Genomic DNA, 18,973 nt, shown 5'->3' on the forward strand with positions numbered 1-18,973 from the left:
CCGACAAACGCTATCAATTTACAAAAAAAAGTTGTAATTCTTCTCTTTAATATCCACAAAAAGACATGTTTTAGGGGAAATTAGCACTTTTAGCTTAAACAATTTCAAGATTGTTAAAAAAGTGTAAATAGTTCTTCAGAATCTCTTAGGTTTTATTATTTGAAATCTCAAACGCTTGTGTTGGCCTTTTTACCCAAACATTTCATCAAATGGTTACAAGTAAATCGTGCCCATCCCTTGTACAACCACAAACATACTTTTACTATTAGGTACAATCTGCCAGCACAAGAAATACATTTTTTGTGAAATTACGGGTGATTTGTTTTGGCCATGATGCAATACATAGGGGATACTATTGTTAGGTACTACACAGTTATAACATTTTATGATAGAATGATGCAATCTTCAGCAGAGTACTGATTTGCTCTGCCATTTTGGTGTCTGGACGTTTCGTGGTGCTCAGCTTGGATTTACTGATCATTTTGATTTTATTTCAGATTTAATCAGATTACTTGGATTTAATATTGAAAAAGGTAAATATTTACTGGATAATGTAGTCATATTTAATTTATTCATATTTCCCCGTTAATTTTTCTTTTTAAAGTGATGTATTTTTTTTTAAAGAAATTGTATTACTGTAAAGTAATATGTTGTGTTAGAAATTGGATTACAGTGATACAATTTATTTTTTGAAAATGTTATTTTATCATAAAGATGAATTTCTATCAGAAGAATATTAGAACATGTGACTGGTCAACAACATAGACATATGGTAAGACTGAGTGGGATTCAGAGGGAAGGGGAGGGAGCATGTTGCTGGGAAGGGCATCTAGGTCATTGTTAAGTAACAAAGGAGAGGGGGGAGTCATAATGGATAAGTTGTAGTAAAGTCAACCAGGAGGATAGGGGATGGTTCTCATTAGGGTGATGTCATCAGGGCTATGGGGGGGGGCCCCAGTGGTAGAAACATAGTGGAGGCATCAGTCTCTAGAGAAAGGAACAACAGAGGTTACAGGAGGAATAGAAGTCTGTCACTAGACAGATTCTGGGGTGTGATAAGGAGATAGTATGAGGAAAGTGGACTGACAGAAAAGATGTTAGATTAGAGAGGATAAGATTAAGAAGAGTGCAAAGGTATTAAATGACATATAGGGAGGGGAGATCTCGGGGGGGGGGGGAGGGGGGGGAGAAGGCAATGTGATAAAGGTCAGTTATAAGGGATGTCAGTCATAAGGGGTGGTCAGTTATAAGGGAAGGCCAGTCATAAGGGGTGGTCAGTCATAAGGGATGGTCACTCATAAGGGATGACCAGTCATAAAGGTTGGTCAGTCATAAGGGATGTCAGTCATAAGGGTTGGTCATTCATAAGGGATAGCCAGTCATAAGGGATGGTCAGTCATAAGAGATGGCCAGTCATAAGGGGTGGTCAGTCATAAGGGATAGGCAGTCATAAGTGATGGCCAGTCATAAGGGATGGTCAGTCATAAGAGATGGCCAGTCATAAGGGGTGGCCAGTCATAAGGGGTGTTCAGTCATAAGGGATGGTCAGTCATATGTAAGCACAGAGTGATGGGATGACAGTGTTGAAGGGAGGGCTAGGTGATGTTATCAATAGTTTACAATAACATTCAGAAGCTATGGAGTCATGTTGTTCTAACAACAAGATGACACTGGAAACCAATAGAGTAATTGGATAATACTAATTAGTAGCTATGTTTACACAGCCTTGGTAGAGAGGGGAGTATACACCTGTTTATACACTAAGGTCTCAACTACCTCCCCCTCTACCCCCACCCCCACCTTCACCCACGCACATACACAGTCACACACGGGAGGGGAGGGTCGTGTAGACTGACCACTACTCCTTCAATGCTTAGACCACGAGAAACCTCTGGTAGGTATGATGGCTTTAAAACAAAGACCCAAGTCGTTTTCAGTTGAATTATTGGGTATAAAACTATCTTTCAATGAATTAACAGCAACCTTGGCTAGGATAAAAGTCGTCAAGCCCAATTATGCATGGTGATGCCATTCAGAATGGGTTTGGTTTTCGTATGAATCGGTGTTAAAGTTTATTTTGTATTTTGTTATTCTTAAGACAGCTTTTTGAAATATTTGACCAATGAGGTATACCGCTCCATCACAGTGACATCTAACCTTGAACAAATCTGATTTCACCCCCAGACGTTGCTAATGACAAGCTGTATTTGTACATTTCTGTTTTATAATAACTTGAGAGCAAACCAACTACCAAACATCTCAGCCATGTGATGTTAGACAAAGAAGCTGAACATAAAAAACAATGAAAATATAGTATACGATATTTCGCCACGGTTACCAGCACTACGAAATGCCCTCATTTGGCCCATAGACCTGGCCTTAGGAGTTGGTAAACACGGGTCGGTTTATGTTATCACCGTTATGTAATGACAAGATAAAGCCCAGATGAAGCGTAAAGGGTATTGCCCTTCCGTAGGTTAATTTGTTTACCATAGTGTTCCTGGGTGCCGAAGTTTACAGACTTGGCACACCCTTTTCAACACGTGTTTTTATTGTCAACGGAGGCTGACTGCCCTTGTAACCTAGAACCAAGGTTGTTCCGGATACAACCTTTGTTTCTATGGCTGCTGAGATAGAACAAAAACGAGTAAAGCAGATTTACCCTATTGCATGTTACTTTTATCTTTGTGTCAATTTTGCTGCCCGCTGCGAAATATCGCGATGTTCGAACTGTAATATCCAGCACCATCAATATATCAGAAACATATATACATATTATATATATTTCTGAATATATGTCGCACCGTATAGAAAGAAAACCACTTCTATTTAAGTTTTGTTTTATTTCTGTTACTAAACGTAGGTCGGTGACTTTTGTACGCGAATTCTGAATTTCCTTAATACCCCGAACCGTGTGTTATTCTTAAATGGCCTTAGCTTTGAGTACAGCGTGATCCAACTTCGCTAGCCAAGGGTATTTATTCCGATACTCTGCTGTAAGTAGAGTATCGGACTAAATATCATTGGCTAGCGAAGTCGAACGTGATCATGATTCACAAACAGTTCGTGTCATCGCAGTCATCGTTCGAAGGAATTTTGTCACTGTTTCGTCTATCCCTTTGCTAAGATTTAGAGTCGTATGCGAAACAGGTGTACAACAAAAACATGACAGGCATCAAGATACGGTAAATGTATTGTATCAGGCGCTAAATTATTGGTTATTATTACTTTATCTATAAAAACATTAATGATACTTTAAATCTGAAAATGGCATTACTCTACTCATTTTAATTTAGATTAAATCTTTAATCATTTTGTGTCCGAATTCCCTAACCCCAATTAAGTAAAATATCGGTAAAAGGATCGTCACAGAAACGCAATTTTGTTTCCAACTATTTATTCCAGAAAATTCATCCTGGCTCTATTATCGGGTATTCCAAACCAACGGCCGCCTTCCCTTCATAAATATGTATATTCCGTTTGATCCAGCCCGACCGACATTGTATAGGTCAAATAATCGATACAATAGCACATGGTCATTTTAGCGCCGTTTGTTGACAGGCAGATGTCCGGAAAGTTCGTCAAATATAAATATAGAAATCCTTCATACTTTAACCTACTGTTACGTATCGACATGAACTTCTGTTTTATAATTGATAAAATAAGTATTATAAGGATACATGGAAACATTACTTCTCATTATCAGAGTCCATGGTACTTCGCTTCATAACATTAAAATATACCTGTAATACATGTGGGTAACTTAAAAAATAAAGCTGTACCACATGTGGGTAACTTATAAAATAAAGCGGTACCACATGTGGTAACTTATAAAATATAGCGGTACCACATGTGGTTAACTTATAAAATATAGCGGTACCACATGTGGGTAACTTATAAAATATAGCGGTACCACATATGGGTAACTTAAAAAATATAGCGGTTCCATATGTGGGTAACTTATAAAATATAGCGGTTCCATATGTGGGTAACTCATAAAATATAGCGGTACCACATGTGGGTTACTTATAAAATATAGCGGTACCACATGTGGGTAACTTATAAAATATAGCGGTACCACATATTGGTAACTTAAAAAATATAGCGGTTCCATATGTGGGTAACTTATAAAATATAGCGGTTCCATATGTGGGTAACTCATAAAATATAGCGGTACCACATGTGGGTTACTTATAAAATATAGCGGTACCACATGTGGGTAACTTATAAAATATAGCGGTTCCATATGTGGGTAACTCATAAAATATAGCGGTACCACATGTGGGTTACTTATAAAATATAGCGGTACCACATGTGGGTAACTTATAAAATATAGCGGTACCACATATGGGTAACTTATAAAATATAGCGGTACCACATGTGGGTAACTTATAAAACATAGCGGTTCCATATGTGGGTAACTTATAAAACATAGCGGTACCACATATGGATTAGTGAGCGAGATCATATATACTAACAGATACTAATTATACTATAGGGGCATCGCATTGTAGCCCTTCATATAAAAGTGATCGGCACCACATTTTCCCTACTTTACTTTAAAAATCGTCGGAAAAACGAAGGTATTAAGAAGAATTTTCGTTCAGTATCCAGCATATGTGGTCTCTGTCGTGACTGTAGTTTTTTTCTAATATGGTATAACAAATATGACATCTACATGAGAGCCCATCGTCTGTCCATGTCAGTAAATAGTTTCTCTCTCAACGAGTGGTCATATAGGGAGGGTGTGATAGAAATTACAGCTTCACGTCGGGTGTGGGGAGGAGGCTTGACAGAAGTAACAGCTTTGGGTCACGCTAGGAGTCTGGACAGAGTGGGAGGGAAACTGACAGAAGTAACAGTCGAAAGTCTAGGAGAGGGAGGGTGTGACATTCACATCACAAGGTTAAATGTCAGTATCCGTTACGCTCCAAACTTTTCTCATTAAGTTTTATTCACTTGACCTTTTGACCAGTGGCTCTATTTGTGGCGATGACCAAATACATGACCTCTGTCCTCCCCAGTTTAAGTTGTATCCGGTATACTATGTAATGAATCCTACGGTCGCAGATGTTTCTAATTGGACTGATAATTTGATTGTCCCTTTTTCATTATAGTCACACAAATCAATTTGATAATGTTGATACCCGATATATTGGTTTTATAGCATTCCGTGGGTGATATCTAGACGTTCATATAATGAATATAGGCCTAATATTCAGTGTCTCCTCATTTGTGAGTAGAAGTGTACATGTATGTTGGCAGAAACATATACAAGTATATATCTTTGAGAATCAAAAATAGTCTCAAAGGCTAAATGTATCATAGCAGTTAGAACTTTTTTTCTCATAAAAATTCGGTGAATCTGACGAAAGTTTGGTAACCACATTTTTTTTAACCCAGACAGTCCATAACAACGCCCCCTTGTCCAGCCGGTAGTTTCCGGCTTTCCTTATAACGCCCTCTACCACGATCATAGATATAAACAGTCCTTATTTTTGGACGACCTCTATACGCATTTGTTTAACCATTATTTAGATGTGTAACCGTTATTTACATTTAAAAGATAACCTTACACGACCACCTTAGCTAATTCCTCTAGACCTCTGTTGTACAAGATCTTTGTATCCACCTTTGGACCAGACACATTAGCTAAATGCGTCTATCGGAAAAACACCGTGCGCAATGCAGTAGGTTATGTAAATAACCCCCTCCTCTCATCTCTGCCACTAGTGAAAATTTCATTTCCTTCCATTGTGACCTTATGTGAGAACCCCTCTCTGTTTATGACGTCACTCTCACAAGATCCACCCCTTGAGGGGCCGCGGGGTTAGTTCCAACATCTTGTTATAAGCTCTCCACCTCTGGTTTCAAGCTCGAATCCCAAGTGGTGCAGTTGCCAGATACTGGCCGTAGGTCGATGTGTTTTCTCCGGGCACTCCGACTACCTCTACCTCTCAAACTTGACACGGTTCTTACATTGTAAATGACTACTAGTATGTAGTTGATGGGACGTAAAACAAAAAACAAACAAACAAATCGTCTCTCGAAGTTTCGTGTAAAATCCCCCTCCTCCTTCTAAGTGCCCGGCTCCACGGGAGATCGTATCTGTCTCCCCCACCCCCTTGATCTAACCGAAGACCTAGCCCTCTTATTAACTCTCTGTCAAATTGCATCTTATGCAACAGTGGGGATTTGACAGGCCGATATCATTATATATATTGCTATGTTATGAAAAACTTGACCTTTCTTTCATCTCTAACCATTATACATTTTCCCGCTAAATATGTCTTCCAATTTACGTCATAGTTAGTGTAATCTATTAGCGACTTAAATACACAGCAAGAAAAAAATCAATAACGGATTTAAAACAAAAATACTGGAACTAAGCCAAGTTCTTTAAAAATCGAATTCTTGGCACGGTGCCGACTGTGTCAGCAGCGGGTTGTGAGAAATATCTTTTGAGAGTCCTGAGCCGATTCTCTCAAGTAGAACCATGGTATGGTTTTGAATGGAAGGAATTTTTGGCGGCCTGGATTTACCGAGACGCGGAGTATTTGGTCGGCTAGGGTCGGCATAGTGATATCAGTCCGTGTTTAATCAGCCATAATAGAGATTGCTAATACATCGTAAAGCTTTGACTGGACTTGAATTTTTAAATGTAATGATATGGGTGTAGTACTTGTAAGAATGTACTTCTAATACGTAGTTACTATGAATGGGGTGTCAGGTCACGAGGGAGTTAAAAGTCGAAACATAATTACTTGGCGATATTTTCTTGTACTCCCAACATCTTGAGGAATAAAGAATGATGTAATTGGGGATAATAAGTTAATTTAAATGTTATTTTAGTGTGTACACTTGTATAATGTTAGGAATACTAATTTGAAATATGATAGATTGATTTGACACGTTAAAAACATGTTGTATAAACAAACACAAATTGATTAGGCACAAGTTACTAGTGTCAACTTACCATAATTATACAATCAACATATTAGTGAAGATAACTATAATTAAATATAATAATAAAACTTTAATTAAATACAATAATAAAAATTTATAATAAGAGCGAGTATGGTAGCACATATTACGATATTTTATAGTTTACTTCCAAAACCAAATGTCCATCACCAAGATGCAACAAAGTATAAAAAAAAGTGCGATTCGATTTTCTGGGCATCGGTTTCACTAATTGACTTTGTATTGTTTTTATTGAATAGAATTGTAAAAAGAAAAGTAACACATAATATATATTACATAAGAAAATTAATCACATGTACAATGAAACCCGCCCTTTACATTTATGTAAGAAGAAATGCACATTGTACAAGTCTACTGCATGCTCAGGGTCAGAGTGTTGTTTAAAAAGAAATAAAATTCTCGAGAAAGTAATTGGGTTTTTTTTCTGTCTATATTGACTCCCAAACCTGCCTTGAAATAAAAAGAGGGTTAAAGAACAATAGTAATAGGTATTTGCAGTATTTCATGCGTTCTTTCCGAACATTCATTTGGCCGTTTTAATGAGGACGCAGGCCAGTGCTCCTGTCAACGCTCCTCCCACGTTAAAGGCACACTACCTTTCCGGAGCAAAATTTTAAGGTTAATTAAAAACATTAATAAGAAAAGAAAATAGATATCGATGGCTTAAGATGAGGTTACAACACCAAACATATGCAAGATTTCCAGTCTAATGTACGATAACAGTGGATTTCATTTCGCTGTTTTGCCGTCTGGCGCAGTGATAGTCAACTACCGCGCGGCATTTAGGACGACGGCGGGAAACATAAAACGACCCGCGTTATGAAAATTAACATTTCATTTATTCTAATTAAACAGTTCTGAAGGTGATGATAAGTGTGCTAGTAAACGTATAGTTAATAACTTCTGCGACTCTACAAAATTATTGATCTCGTTTTACATTCCTATTTTAAAAAATAAAAGCCGTTTCGGAAAGGTAGTGGCCCTTTAAGGTTTTATATTCTTTATATGTGACTTATCAATTCGCCTTTTACATAAGATATACGGATATTTTACATCCTGCTGCGAGAAAATGTGTTTAAATATTATATCCTGGTGGTAAATATTAATTTGAATGTTGATAGGCCCACGACCGGAATCAAAATCGCTTTGAAAAGTCGGTAATCTAAGAGCAGAAATTTGTTTATCGTTTATTATTGTTTTGAGGAGCTGTGCGAATTATAACCACAACCGCTAATATTGTATATCGGAAGTAGCTAGGGAGACAGGAAAAGGGAGTTTGTGGATAAGAAAACTAGTTTTAAACTTGACGTAAATATAGTATCCTGTACGTCAACAGCCTAGAAAACGGTTATTGTTGCACATGTGTTACTGCGGATGTGAAATGGACACCTAATTGGAGCATGCATTTCCGCCTGTGGTTTGATTGGCTGAAGTGTCGATGAGCTTGCTTACATCCCATTGGTTGTTGGTCGTGTTTAAAAAAAGTCACGTCCGCATTTGTTCTATATCTCCGATATGCAGTATCATGGCGGTGTTGATATATTATAAATCAATTATTCATGAATAAAAATGGTTTTTGGTTGAGCACCAGCTTAATGCATCGCTCTCGTCACATTTACCGATTCGCCATTACCAATAGCCTCGGGGTTTCGAATGCATTTCGTGAAATTGCGTCCTTGGAATAATATCAGGGTGTATTGGGTATGATTGATGTAATGATATAAAACATGCATTTTAAAATGTAATTTGATTCGTTTTTGACACAAAAAAAATAAAATCTTTGACACATAAATGTTTACAGCGACAAAAATTGAGGTCGTCTTTTAGTTACATCAGAGTATTCTACTTTATTCCATGATGCAGTTGTCAAAAAATTGTACGAACCATTTCAGAAAATCTGATAAAAATATCTAAATTTGCTTTATTCGATGATAAATATTGTGTAAATTTACAACAACAACAAATAATTAAAAGATCAGTCATCTCCACGTGCTTCGGTCTTTTTTTAGATAATTCTTATACTGCGCATAACGTAGATTCTTCCAGAACTCTGCGGTATATTGTGTCTGCTGTCTATTTACAGCGCGTGCCTTTACTGGCGCGTGTTACTACGACGTAGTAGAGTAAAATCAATATCGGTGTATAACAACAATTCCTCGGGCGTAACCATGGCCACCAGATCGATACTGTCTCGTGCACAATTTCCCGCCAAGAGATGCTGATGCTGAATCAATTAGGCGGGAAAGTCTGAGAGCCACGGGGCCACGTCTGTGAACACTGTGCAGCGGTATCTGTTTTCATTAAAAGACCGCCATCGGAATCAATACGGCGATTGTTTGTCTGTGGTTCGCGTGTCAAGGTTGTTTTGAGGACAAATCTTTGGTTTCAGTTCGTTGTCAATTTGGGGTCTTATAGATGTCGTCTGGAAACTACGAACTAGCAGTTATTCTTTGATAAAACTGTCTCTCAAGCTTTTTGTAGAATATTTAATAGGTAGGCTTATACTCTCGTCGGGTGATACAGAAAAGTATGGAAAATATTCAATCTAGCGACATCCTTTGACACCATGATATTAAAACCTCGTTATTTATAGTCTTGACTAGGTCATAATCCACCAAATAGAAAAGCAATTAAGATATAATTATTAAAGGATACATATTAACATGTATATCATGTTAATTTGACTGTCCTTTATATAGACCAGTAATGGCTATAATTACCGCCAGGTTCTTTAAATAAAGGTGTTATCAGGTAAAGTGGAGAGAAGTATGCGAGGAATTCGTTAAATGTATACATTTTATCTATGGCCACGGGGGGGTTGGTATTATTGAGCGCGATTTCTAATTTATCCAATGTATCTCATTTTTCTCCTTTTACATGGGTTAATAAAGCGGCTAGACATTAAATGAATATCTGGGTTTGATAGCGACAAAAGTGGCAGGTACCCGATGCTAATTAATGTGGATAATTAATGCATTGAACATCATAATAGGCTGTGTCTAGCATTACTTGGTTTTAATATAGGACACCCAAAGACCATTGACTTAGCTGTAAATACCGTTATTGTGTTTCATAAGCCAAACCTCAGCAAATACATGAGCGATGTCTTAGCTTGGTGAACACATACTTATGAAACATAAAACCATAGACCAGTTCGTGTTAATGTTCGAAATTGCTATTGTCATTTTTCGGTTTCAGAGAAAAGCTGGAGAAAAACGATCAAATGATGTGGCGTTATTTAATCGACGGCAAATGCTGGACACGTGAACGACATCGCCACCCCTCTACAATACACAGAAGTAACAAAAATAGAGATGGAGTTCAAAAGAACAATGAAAAGCAATATTTAGGTCTTAAAAACCCCATTGTTATGTCATACAGTTATGATTCCATTGCTGAAGATCTCGTGCATTTTGAGAATCTGATGGTTTGTCTTCTCTGTTAGAATCCTGAGTTCTATAATGATGGAAACATAACTGGCTGGCGATGACCGAGTTTTGATTTTACATCTGAGTTGCGAGTAAGAGGTTGGCGTGAAGCGGATCCTATTGGTTTGTCAAGTGTATAGACTTCATCTTTCCTTCAGAAAAATATTTTATATGTAGTGGGCCACAAACAATGTAAATTTATGTAACATGATTTTAAAATGATATTACAGGATTTCGGTGTCGTTGCCCCGGCTCCGATTCTTGTGAACGTGGCATAACTTCGCGATTGGAATTAGAGGTAACACAATTATCGAGATTTAACAGTTTTGTGACATTGTCTTATACAAGTTGTTGATATCAGTAGTCCTCCTCAAACGTGTCACACAAAATCTATATCGATTTTAGGTTAATACCGTGCCTGTTTGTTCGATACCAATACTTTGTCCTCTTTTTGTCACAATAATAAACATGTTGTCGTAGGTAATTTTTCGCGCTAGAGATCTCTGTGAAGATGTTAGCCTGCTGCCGTCCTATACCATGATTCTCACATGATCCCAGAGGGCCGCTTTAATCCTATTATCATGTCTTGTTTACATTATGTATAATTAATCCGGTAGGGATGGAGACAGAACGCGGGACCATTAACCATTCCGGTGCGATAAGGTTGACTAGTGCTTTTTACGTCTCTGTTTATTCAATAACGATCTGCTTCTTTTAATGTTCTTTTGCCAGGTAACCAGACGCAATGTCTAATGGATATGTTTTATTGTCCACGGCGAAAAACTAAAACTTGTATAAGGAGTCGTGTGTGTCAATATGGGAACTTGTGTAAAGAAAATATAATTTTACTCAAAACTATAAAATCAATCGTTTTCATGCGCACGTGTTGTGAGGTAATATAAAAATAAACAACACTGTGAATAGTTTTCATGCCAAGTCCCTGAGCTAAGTCTTTGGGTATTTGTGCAATGCACAGCGCTTCACGAAGATCTATAATTATATATATGTCGCTGCAGAGTCCATTCCTGGCTAGTACTTCAAATTTGTTGACTTTGGAAAAATACAAATATCAACCCCGCTTAGCTTTTTATGCAAAAAAATCTTATCGAAGATCATTTCTAAGTTTATGACCGAAAAATTACCAAATCACTTTTTGTAATTGGGAAATGCTGAAACGTATCGCTTCGGCTAATCACGTGAAACTTGTCGTACAAATTTTAATTCCGCGGAACAAGTACATAATTTATCTTTCTAACCCGTTGTATTGAGAGGATTTAGACTGAAATACTTGGAAGATACTTAGGTTTTCCTGCGTATAAGTGTTCCGTTAATACTTATTAATCGCGATTGTTGGTGACCGAGGGTCAAGCGTTTCGGAAAACTGTAATTAATATTGTAATATTATCACCATGCTCGATAGGACTGTTTATAAATTTTAGAAACACCAAATGAAGTTATCCAGCTCAAAATGTTTGGCGTCCTGTGCAATTTATTGTGTGGAGCTGAAGAAAACTTCTGTTCGTTTGGAAGCGCAATTAGCATAATGTCAAAAATATGTTGGGAGAGACGCGAAAGTACTTCTTCATCATTCATATTCCACGAATGAACTTCAATTTTAATTACAAAAGAATGTCGGTAATATATATAAATTTTACATCGCTGTAACACTCTATTTTGGTCTAGATTTAGACACTGCAGCATGGATTTTTTCCCCCGTTTACATAATTCAAATAACTATTTGGATAATACCCGCATTCCCGCCCAATTTATAAATGATGGCTGTAAACGAAGAAACGAAAGTGTAAAATAAATTTGAATTTAATGAGACTTCCGAAGAGTTTCCTATGGAAATTTCCTCGTTATATTTTTGTTTACATATTAAATGTAAACAAATCTGTGTATATTGTAAACTAAAGCATCGTTTGCACTGTAGGTGTATATCAGCATCAGCTTCCTCTACATTTCCCGCGCGAATAAGTGTTGAGTCACGAGCGGATGTATAACCGCCCCTCGGGTCTGTGTGCGCGTAAATTTAGTGTTTACAAATATAGCAGCCAAATATAGAGTCGACCTGCTAATGTAAACAATGGATCTTGACTTGTGTTTCATCTGACAAGATATAAAAGACAAGAGATAAGCAACTTAGACTGGCCACGTGTCCTTGATGAGATTCGCTCAAAAATATAAAGTTACAAAAAAATTAAGTAAATTAGTCAAATGCAAAAATTCAAGATAAATTTCAAGTTTTCATAATCAAGAGACAGGTTGCTAATCAGTGGGATATCTCTTGTCTTGGTGAAGCGTCAACAACCCAAGTTCGTGACTTGAACTGCGTCATGATTTAGTCAGTCATTTGTCAATTCGTAACCAAGGTTATCCTTTCTGTTCTACAGTGTCGCCCATTAAAGTCTTGCGTCTTCTTTTTAGTCAAGTTCAATAAAGTTGGTGTCTCCTTCGGTTAGAATTGTGTCATTTGTCACCATATGGTTGAAATCGATCCATAAGCAGAAAATACAACGAAATTCAGAAATTAAGTTTTTAATAATTTTATTTTTCAACAAGTTGCATTCGTCTCACCTTTCGGAAAGAACAAAAGCAAATTTTGTTTATTTTCATTAAATAAATCAACAACATATCCCCCTTTTCATAAGTACGGGAATGTAGCATTGCATTGCATTGTGCATAATTATACACTTGAACACATTATCTCGCTCATCACACAAAGTATACAATATCGGTTAAGTTTCGAGTCACCTCATTATTTTCAAACTCAATATTCAATACCGAATATTTCTGAAGCGAATGTAAACACTACGTCGGTATCCATTCAATACTATTTATTCGTTGCCAACGGCGAGTGCTGTGCCATATAAGGTAAGGTTGGCTTCCCGCCTTCCCTACGTCACGCACTATCAATGAAGTCGGGGAAAAAATGGCCAAACTAAGAAACCTGAACAATTTTTTTTGTAAATAAACTCCGAATATGATGAAACATACATCAAAAATAAGTTTTGTTTTAAAATTATTGTATAATTCGCTTTGGTTTCGCGGAACTTTTACAAAACATGATCATGTAACGTGGATCTATAATTAGAATCCTCGTGACTTCATGAATATGTATATGGGAATTTTACCGCCAAGTGCTGGCGTATCGATTGAACACATGACCTGTCTGGGACTACAGAGGTGAACTCGGTTGAACCGATCTGTATCACATTTAACCCATATATTCTCACTTTCAAATATTACATAAAAGTCTTACACACGGAAACTTGCGCAACATTAATTTACACACTTTAACTTTCATGCTAATAAATACTCGTTTACACAAGCTTCCACTCTGCAAATATTGAAGATGACGAAATCTTCTCGACATTCTCAACCAATCGACAACATTAGCACACCGCCATTGTAACGGTTTTTTCTTTCGCTCTTAACAATACGGTTATATTAAAACACGAATCAACTTCATCCTACCGCTAATGGAAATAACTTAGCTAACAAAAAACCTCAACACGTTTGACGTAACGTTTTCAATAAATAAATACAGCCTACAGACACTCAAAACAAACGATTCTAAGATCTTTAAGCTAGCATTACAAAACTGTCATCTCAAGCTGCCCACATAATACTAAAGCACCGATATTTTTAAGCATATAGAAAACCAAACATTTACTTAGTAAACTTACTTTAAACTGAGAATTTTGGTCCCATCAACGAGGTTATTTTTAAAAGTCATTGATGAAATAGTTTCAATTTGTTTGAAATTTTACCTAAAAGTTCAAATAGTGCACAAATACTCCCGCATTTTTCAGTCATTATTTTTTCCTTTTCGAATGAATTTGATTGTTAATTCTCCAGTACTGAATTCGATCTAACAGTTCTTTTTGTCAATGGTCCAGATGTTGCCAGGTTTAAACCTCTCCATCACAATCTACTAGCTTTGGGATTGTCCCATCTGTTACATGGCGTTCTGAAGCTCGAGCTCACGTGGGGAGCTCGTCCCACACACATATGGTGGCCAGAAATTGGAAAGTTCTCGTGTTGTCCATTAGGACAACGGTAATAATTCACAACCAGAATAGGCCTCCGGTAAGGGCTTTACAAGCCCGGGTTACAATACCTCTGCTGCCTTTGGGGTTTTGACCACGTGGTGTTTCGTGGTCTTCAGTCCGTCTTCGGTTTCTCGGACTGGAAACGTCCGAGAGCTGGTTTCCCGGATTCGGAACGACCCATAGTGCTATGAGAGTGATTTTGGCACATTCGACTTAAATGAAACCCTAAAAGTTTCATCTATGGTCAAGGTACTGTCTTTTCCTCGTTTTCTTTATCAACTGTCTCTTCAGTAGAAACTATACTGCCAATATCAGAGTCACTGACACTACTACAGTCATGGGTGTACGAGTCGCAGTCATCGTCCTCGTATTCGTCCTCATCAGGACTCTCCTGAATGGGATCCAGATTCGACATAGCAGACACGGTTCTCTGTCTCTTTCTCTGAACTTGGGGTTTGGGTTTTCGCTTAGACTTGCCAGCTTTACTTTTTCCCGTCTTTTCTTTCAGAAACCGTATAAGAGTACTGAAAAGTCCTTCTTTCTTCTCACCATCATCCTTGGTGTCCAAAGGCAGATTCATAGAACTGGTTAGAACTCTTTTGCTTGGAGCTCTTAGTCCGATATTTGTAAGAGAATCTGTACTTCCCAGTCCGCTCACCATGGAATCACAGAGAATTGGGAGAGATTTGGAATTATTGTCTGTCTTCACGATGTATGTATAAGTGAATCCATTTTTGTCCTTAAGTGTCACCTGGTAAGTTTTTCCAGCTTTCAAACGTTTATGTTCATTTTTCCCATGTTTGGCTGGGAATCTCACTCCATGAGATTTTTTGTGCCCATTTTGTCCCGGCGCAAAAGGCATATATCCACGACTTGCGTTTGGAAACATAGCCATCTTGATATCTCTTGATTACAAACAAACCGTTGTGTTGTTGTTGTTATATAGAATACAAGTAATATTCTCTCTCTAGTGTACAGCTCCGCTGATCAACAAATACTGAGTGTATACGTCTGAGCCGTATAGTTATCTAGCTTGCCAAACTGGGCCAATAGAGTAAAGTTGGCAACGATTCAATTGACGTCTGTCTGGTTCAGGACGAGTCCATTTCAGTTTGTAGATAAAACAGCTACACAAAAATACACAAAACAATGAAGAGTAAAACGCGATTTTTAAATACTACAGACACAAATATGTTCCATTCACTTATAGAAATGAACTGCTAGTACAAGTTTTGTGGAAGATTTTAGGATTTTAAAGAAAATTCACGAAACATGTTCCTCTTACATGAGTACACCCCTAAAATACTTGAGTTTCCAATGGCCTACACGTTGCAATCCGCTTGTTGGCAGCCGTCCAACTTCTCCTTCGCGCCCTCATAGAAAGCCTGTGGGCGTGTCTATTGAGAAAAGAGTGACAGCTGGTCGAGCGGGGAAAATGGAGTCATGTTTTATGGCGGTTTGGGATATTAGTATATTTTCATCCTAAATGGAATTTGCAGTTTTACTCTAAATACCTTACACTATTTTTTCATATATTTATTATGAAAATATCTTTTACAGGAATATAGCACTTCGACACAGGTAAAGGCTGCCCTACCCTATACTGTTGTAGTATTAACCGATGTCCTTATCAGCATGAATGGAATGCCAGTAGGATCGCTAGGGTGATCGACCAATCAGCGAGAAGCAGCCTCGAGATAGTACGAGGAAATGTTGATAATAGTATATGCACACGTGGCCTGGTTTCCACGAAAGGGTTTGTTTGAAAACATTACTGAGTCACTAGTGTATACAAACATAGAGCAAGCCGTTCGTTAGACGGAATCGATTTGGCGGGTCTTTACTGTGAACAAAAATCTATAGACCGATTTTCACTTCTTCCCACGACTCATAACCCATATATTTTGTTTTTAGCGTGTCATAGGTAACAATACTATTTTCCTTGGCCACGGTTGATGTTAATCCAAGTGTGTAAAACTATAAAGCACATACAATATTATTATAACAACACACTTTCCTTTTAAAGTTTTGAAATGTTATAAAATGATAACACACAATTGCCCTTATTTCACACCGAGACAAATAATTTTCATTTCGTGATAAGTAACGATATATAAACACCAAAGATTAATTTGGAATATTCAAATACTATGCTATAAAGCGGTTAATTTTAATCCCGCCTGAAATAAGCAGATGACATTTATTGGGTTCATTTCTAAAATCAGTACATATTTGAGAAGCAGCGAACCACGATGTTCAGTCCTTTATAGCGTTTAAAGGTACGGTCTGGGGCAATGGTGGACATGGAACGTGAGCCTTAAAGGCATTTATTTAAATACATTTTACGGTCAAGCGCGGTGCTTGACCCGCCAGTAGTGGTGGGAGGGGGAGAGAGGATGGGGTCAGTGGGCTACTGACCGGGAGGGACTCGGGCGCGGTCATGCAGAGCAGTCAGTTTTATGCAGTCAACTGCAGGTCACAATTGAACCGAATTAAGGGGTCGATAGCTATGCATGGAGAGAGAAGAGAGGTGGACGAGAAAGGGACATTGGGCTACTGACCGAGATGGTGGGAGGTAGTCAAGCAGAACAGTCAATAGAAGGTCACAAAGGGGCTAAACGGGACAAGAATAGGGGCCGTAGGGAACGAGGAGTATTCCAAATATAACACATTGCATGGTATGTGTAGTGAGGTTGGAGGTGGTGGGGTGTAGATGAGGGGCGGGGGAGATGTAAGAATAGGGTAGGGGCAGGGGAGCGGGCTATGGTAGAATCAGTCGAGCAGATAAAACATTTCTCTTTTGATTGCAGTTCGGAAACAACAGAAAGGAATGTGATACGAAAAATACCATATCCTATCCATGTGTTGAATCATTGTTTGTTTAACAGGATGCTGATAAGAACAAAGTCATATGTTAAATCACTGACATTTTCCTTAGTGACAATTGAAAAGTTGTAATGTAAAAATAGAATAATTACCAAAAAGGTACTTTCATGTCATTTGTAGATTTAATGCCGATTCCCATACAATTGAAGATTTCAAATGTTAAAACTAAAATTTAATTGGTAAAAATTGGAAGTAATGTTCTCACAGGAAGTCTATAACAATTTCCTGTACTACGATGGGATTTATAATATTAGTATTGTCGGCTAGGACTGGGAATGGCAGGATGTGTTGAGGCTATCTACCGCTAGGTGGTGTTAGTCAGGCGCTGAGAGGCCCGGTGAGGTCATTATGGGGTCAAGATAATTTACAGGATACGACCATTAGAGCTACACATCCGTGCTAAGAGTTTATTAATATAAAGTCATTATGAGTTGCTACTATTTAAGGATTAACTTGAATTGATTTTTAAGTTATGGAGATATAACACAAAAATCTGAGTGTACTCTAAATAAACAGCGGTTTATGATGAGAGTACACTCAGATTTTTGTGTTATAACTCCATAACATAAACAATCTATTCAAATTAACCCTTATAATTCAATTTACTAAAGATAATCTCTCAATATTCAAAATTCATTTTGGGACTGTTTTGTCTATGAAATCATTACGCCGTCATCTCAGCCAATCAGATGCAACGTTACAAACGGCGATGCCATTTTATCCTTTATGGGCTGATAAAGTAAATTTTTACGCCAATGAAAATGCTCGTAGCAAGCAAAATTGAATTATACACGTGTAAATAGAATAACCAGGTAAACATATATATATATATAGTAAGTACACAAGCATGTCTTGACCAACATCAAATGAAACAATGGTACTGAGCAAGACAGTGAAGGTCTGTCTATAGGTTCTCTTGCTTTTAGCATAATATATATCCTAAATCCTTAAATTATTTTATCTAAGATAAGCGAATGAAGCCGAATTGTGTTTGGCCGAAAATATGGAAATTAGCTGGAAACTTCTTGAATACAAGTCTTCATTGAGAACTTTGATTTCTTTCATTTGATAATAAACCAATTTTTTAATCAACAATATTAAGCACAGTTGCAAAACAATTTCTTAGGCAAAGTTAACAATTACCGTCGAATATGCATTTTCGTTCACAGATGTTGCTGTAATGAAGCTGAATTTTACATACTCAGATTCATCAGGGTTAAAAGTGCACGCATGCACTTTACAAATCATTTAACATTTCTTTCTGATAATCAATGTTATACTGGTAGGCACGTAAAAACCGCAACTTCACTAGATTAAACAGAATTTTAAAGCGAAATTTTGTGAATGTATTCACAAATGATATAGCGCAATGTTCAAACATACATATTGTAAAATATGCATGCACATAAAGGCATATTGCAAACTGTCATCTTCACTTGAAATGTGGGACGGTAATCATGCGAATGTGGCGATAGTTGAACGACATTGATTAGTACATTCTGCATGTACCAATATCGCTGATATTTACACATGATATATATGTCTCATATATATATACATCATTTTAACTTTTCTATAGATACAGATAAATTTACCACCAGACTTAATTTAATTGATGTT

This window comes from Argopecten irradians, chromosome 1, assembly GCF_041381155.1.
Source record: "Argopecten irradians isolate NY chromosome 1, Ai_NY, whole genome shotgun sequence".
NCBI classification, from domain to species: Eukaryota; Metazoa; Mollusca; class Bivalvia; order Pectinida; family Pectinidae; genus Argopecten; species Argopecten irradians.